Genomic DNA, 5,721 nt, shown 5'->3' on the forward strand with positions numbered 1-5,721 from the left:
AAGACAAAAGGAGACAATATCAGTAAGACCACAGAAATAATATGAAAAATATGAACAACATGAAATCAAGAAGAAAGATACAAAGCAAAAGCGAGATAGTACCCCTATCAAACTAGTCTCACAAAGTTCTAAAAGAAAATGTAAGTAATAGTGATTATAGAGAAATCGCACATGTTTTATGTCCGGATTAAGACCCAAGACTCGCCGGATTGTGTAGGAAGTGATTTATGAGATGATGGTATCTCTTAATTACATGTTTGTGTATGGTAGTGTATCCATATGTGTTTTACCTTACAGAATAATTTTATTTTTTTAATTCTTAGAAATTGAGCTACAAGTTGGATGATGATAATTTAAATGTCAGACCCTATAGTGTAGCAGGTTAAGAATTTGACCGCAACTGGCATAGAATTGGCCAACTTGAGGAAAGAAAAATAAGAGACTATTGAAACTTTACTTCCTCTTCTCATTGACATTTAACATTCTATCCTCAGAATCTCCCCTGTTTCTCGTACATTTTACAGTCATTTACAATTTGCTCTAACTGTTCACGTCCAGAATTTCAATATTATTCAATACAGAAAGTCCAAAAATTATGTCGTCTTTTGCTTTCCGTTGGCGAAACGTAACCAGAGCAGAAAGGCCTAATAGAAAGTTACTTCTCAGAGTAACTTAAATATCTCAACAGGTTTCCCTTCTCAACAACTCATAAAAAACCAAACTGAAAACAAAAGAAAAGGATATGTTAGAACACTAAGCCAATCAGATAATGTGCTACTATTCCAGCAGGCCACAATAAACAATCATGGTTTTATCTGACTACGAAAATGATTCCTAAATCTACTGCCAACTAAGAAGTTTCAATATGTCATAGCTCACAATCAATTTTTTACGATGAAGAAGCTAGAAGAACAAAGCAACATCAAGGGAGCCAAGCTGCCATTTAATCTCTGATGTTACTGGTTTAACGATTAATCAACAACTGAAGGCTTCTCAATTATTTCAAGATCTAGCATAGTTTCAACGACATCATGATACGTCCATTCTGTTTCCTAACATCTGATGCAAATTAATGCTGATTTTCAAGTTCTAAGCTGCCACATGAGGTTGACTCAAAAAGGGAAAGGAAAAAATATACAAACAGGTAAATGAAGTTGGAAGGTGACAATTTAATATCCATTCAAATATGCTCTAGTAATTTGGAAAATGAGAAAATTCATCAGTATTACCTATCAAATGTAGGGTGGTTAGAAACTTAAAGATAAAATGAACAAAGCGCTATGTGATTAAAAAGAACTGAGTTTGGAGATCTCCATCCATATATTTTGCTTTCCAAGCTTGATGTAGTCTTCTTAAACAACCTCATAGACTGGAGTTTACGAACAATGAACAGATGATTGAGCAACTTCTACAATGATAATGTATCAACGGCCAAATCGAGATAGTAGAAAACAACAGCAACAACAACAACCCAGTATAATCCCACAAGTGGGGTCTGGGGAGGGTAGTGTGTACGCAGACCTTACCCCTACCCTAAGGTTCCAAGAACTCCCCACCTTGCTCTTGGGGTGACTCGAACTCACAACCTCTTGGTTGGAAGTGGAGGGTGCTTACCATCAGAGCAACCCACCTTGTCCGAGCTAGTAGAAAAGCAAAGGAGAAATCCTCAAAACAAACTACCAAGTTATCTAGACAGGAATGTGCAATAAACGCATTAGGAATGCATCATATTTTGTAATATGTATCAACTAAAACAGAAGAACTAATAAGATATGGCCCTTTCTTGGCATGAATAAGATACCTGTATTTTTCATGTCCAAGTCTAAACGAAAGGAAATATTGTCGATATAAAAGGAAACACAAAAAAAAAAAATCGAAAATCAGCATAGAATAAATGCTCAAAGAAGACATAGTGTTTTCCCGTCATTAGGCAAAACTGTAAATGCCCAACATAAGAATTAATACTCACAGAGCTTTTTTTCTTTCTCAAGTGCAGCCAAAAACATTTCCTTATATCTGGGATGCATAGGGATCGATAGCAGGAAGCTATTTCTGGACATCGAAGCGAAGTAAGGCACCTAAGATCTACTGTTGGTAGCCGATGGAGCTCGTCATAGTAAATATAATATTAGCTCAGAAAGAGATGAGGGAAGCCCTTCTTCTAGCGAAGTAAGGCACCTAAGGTGTGTCTTTTTGGGATATTCTCGCCTCCAAAAGGGGTATCGGTGCTACTCTCCAGATCTTCACCGATGTATGGTCTCGACAGATGTGGTGTTCTCTGAGAACTCGCCATTCTTTTCCTCCTCCCACACTTATCCAAGTCAGGGGGAGGAAGAAGAATGGTTGATATATAAGATTACTTCACCAAGCAAAGAACAACCAGCGACTCATGATGTCCCTTCTACTAGTGCCTCTCCTGTAGAGCGATTAGATGATAGTGTTTCTTCTGATGTTCCCTCTGCTCCAGCAAAGCCGCCGACTGTTCAAGTTTATTCGAGGAGACAAAAGACCAATGATACATGTCCTGCACCAGCTCCTTCCTCATCAGATCCTCCTCCACTCAATACCTCTTTGGAAAGTCTTGACATTCCAATTGCTCTTCGCAAAGGTAAGCGTCAGTGTCAATCAACATATTCCATTCCTAACTTTATCTCCTATGACCATTTATCTCCAGTATCTAGCTCTTTGATTGCCTCTCTAGACTCTATCTCTGTGCCAAAGACAGTTAAAGAGGCCTTGAATCACCCTGGGTGGTATAATGCAATGCTTGAGGAGATCCATGAGCTAGATGAAAATCACACTTGGGATTTGGTAGACTTACCAAAGGGAAAGAAGGCAGTGGGATGCAAATGGGTCTTTGCAGTCAAGGTAAATCCAAACGGTTCTTTGGCTAGGCTTAAGGCTAGACTAGTGGCTAAAGGGTATGCTCAAACTTATGGAGTGGAATATTCAGACACCTTTTCTCCGGTGGCCAAACTCACTTCTGTTCGATAATTTATTTCCTTAGCCACCTCCGAGCGTTGGCCTTTACATCAGCTGGATATTAAGAATGCATTTCTTCATGGTGATCTCCAAGAGGAAGTATGCATGGAGCAACCACCTGGTTTTGTTGCTCAAGGGGAGTATGGGAAAGTCTGTCACTTGAAGAAATCCTTGTATGGTCTGAAGCAGAGTCCCGAGCCTGGTTTGGAAAATTTAGCAAGGTAGTTCAAGAATTTGGGTTTTTAAAGAGCAAATGTGATCATTCAGTCTTCTATAGACAATCAGCGGTTGGCATTATTCTTCTCGTTGTGTATGTTGATGACATTGTCATCACAGGAAGTGATTTTGCAGGAATCTCTTCTCTCAAATCATTCTTGCATACTAGGTTTCACACGAAAGACTTGGGGCAGCTGAAATACTTCTTGGGAGTAGAAGTAATCAGAAGCAAGAAAGGAATTTTCATGTCTCAGAGAAAGTATATCCTTGACTTACTTGCAGCAACTGGAAAGTTGGCGGCCAAGCCTTGTAGTGTTCCCAATATGCATCTTACAAAAGATGATGGTGATCCCTTTGACGATCCAGAAAGATACAGGAGGTTAGTTGGAAAACTAAACTATCTTACTGTAACTCGTCCAGATATTGCCTTTGCAGTAAGTGTTGTTAGCCAATTCATGGCTGCACCTACAGTCAATCATTGGGCAGCTTTAGAACAGATCTTATGCTACTTAAAAGGAGCTCCTGGACTTGGCAAATTATATAGCAACCACGGACATACTCAGATCGAGTGTTTTGCAGATGCTGATTGGGCTGGATCCAAAACCGATAGAAGGTCTACTACCGGTTATTGTGTCTTTGTTGGTGGAAATCTGATATCATGGAGAAGCAAGAAACAAAATGTTGTATCTCGCTCAAGTGCAAAATCTGAGTATAGAGCTATGGCACAGGCCACGAGTGAGATTATGTGGATACATCACCTTCTGACAGAAATTGGGTTGAAGCACCCTATACCTGCAAAACTCTGGTGTGATAATCAAGTTGCTCTGCATATAGCCTCGAATCCAGTATATCATGAAAGAACTAAACATATCGAGGTTGATTGTCACTTTATTCGTGAGAAGATTAAGGAGAACTTGATTTCTACCAGTTAGGTGAAGACGGGAGAGCAACCAGCTGATTTGTTCACAAAGGCGTTGAATGGAACTCGAGTTAATTATCTTTGGAACAAGTTGGGCATGATCAACATCTATGCTCCAACTTGAGGGGGAGTGTTATAGAATATTGTTGTAAATATACATTTACCATATCAGTCCAGATACATTTAGGAGATCCTGTAATATTCTCTTTCATTTGTTTTGATTTCTTTCCTTAGATAGATTTCTTGTAATTGTATAAATTCCTTCCATATTCATGAATAGAAATTATCAGCTTCTACCATTGAATTACACTTTCCGTTGGCGAAACGTAACCATAGCAGAAAGGCCTAATAGAAAGTACCTTCTCAGAGTAACTTAAATATCTCAACAGCTTTCCCTTCTCAACAACTCATAAACCAAACTGAAAACAAAAGAAAAGGATATGTTAGAACACTAAGCCAATCAATTAATGTGCTACTATTCCAACAGGCCACAATAAACAATCACGGTTTTATCTGACTACGAAAATGATTCCTAAACTTACTGCCAACTGAAGAAGTTCCAATATGTCATAGCTCACAATCAATTTTTTACGATGAAGAAGCTAGAACAACAAAGCAAAATCAAGGGAGCAAGCTGCCATTTCATCTCTGATGTTACTTGGTTTAACGATTAATCAACAAATGAAGGCTTCTCAATTATTTCAAGATCTAGCATAGTTTCAACAACATCATGATACGTCCATTCTGTTTCCTAACATCTGATGCAAATTAATGCTGATTTTTGAGTTCTAAGCTGCCCCATGAGGCTGACTCAAAAAGGGAAAGAAAAAAAAAACACAAACAGATAAAATAAAGTTGGAAGGTGACAATTTAATATCCATTCAACTATGCTCTAGAATTTCGGAAAATGAGAAAATTCATCAGTATTACCTATCAAATGTCGAGTGGTTAGAAACTTAAAGATAAAATGAACAAAGCGCTATGTGATTAAAAAGAACTGAGTTTGGAGATCTCCATCCATATATTTTGCTTTCCAAGCTTGATGTAGTCTTCTTAAACAACCTCATAGACTGGAGTTTACGAACAATGAACAGATGATTGAGCAACTTCTACAATGATAATGTATCAACGGCCAAATCGAGATAGTAGAAAACAACAGCAACAACAACAACCCAGTATAATCCCACAAGTGGGGTCTGGGGAGGGTAGTGTGTACGCAGACCTTACCCCTACACCCTAAGGTTCCAAGAACTCCCCACCTTGCTCTTGGGGTGACTCGAACTCACAACCTCTTGGTTGGAAGTGGAGGGTGCTTACCATCAGAGCAACCCACCTTGTCCGAGCTAGTAGAAAAGCAAAGGAGAAATCCTCAAAACAAACTACCAAGTTATCTAGACAGGAATGTGCAATAAACGCATTAGGAATGCATCATATTTTGTAATATGTATCAACTAAAACAGAAGAACTAATAAGATATGGCCCTTTCTTGGCATGAATAAGATACCTGTATTTTTCATGTCCAAGTCTAAACGAAAAGGAAATAATGTCGATATAAAAGGAAAACACAAAAAAAAAAAATAACAAAAGTACAGCATAGATAAAAT

At 38.3% G+C, this 5,721-nt stretch overlaps 1 long non-coding RNA gene across 3 annotated transcripts in view; it reads right to left on the bottom strand.

Moving 5' to 3' along the window:
• Window positions 1-445: 445 nt before the first annotated feature.
• The window catches only part of LOC109221857, a 10,170-nt gene continuing 4,894 nt past the window's right edge, over window positions 446-5,721 (bottom strand). For all 3 annotated transcript variants that reach the window (XR_002067326.1, XR_002067327.1, XR_002067325.1), the window contains 2 exons: window positions 4,477-4,536; window positions 446-721 (listed from right to left, as the gene is read on the bottom strand). This is a non-coding gene — a long non-coding RNA (uncharacterized LOC109221857). The remainder of the gene's footprint in view (window positions 722-4,476; window positions 4,537-5,721) is intronic.

Source organism: Nicotiana attenuata, unplaced genomic scaffold (genome assembly GCF_001879085.1).
Source record: "Nicotiana attenuata strain UT unplaced genomic scaffold, NIATTr2, whole genome shotgun sequence".
NCBI classification, from domain to species: domain Eukaryota; kingdom Viridiplantae; phylum Streptophyta; class Magnoliopsida; order Solanales; family Solanaceae; genus Nicotiana; species Nicotiana attenuata.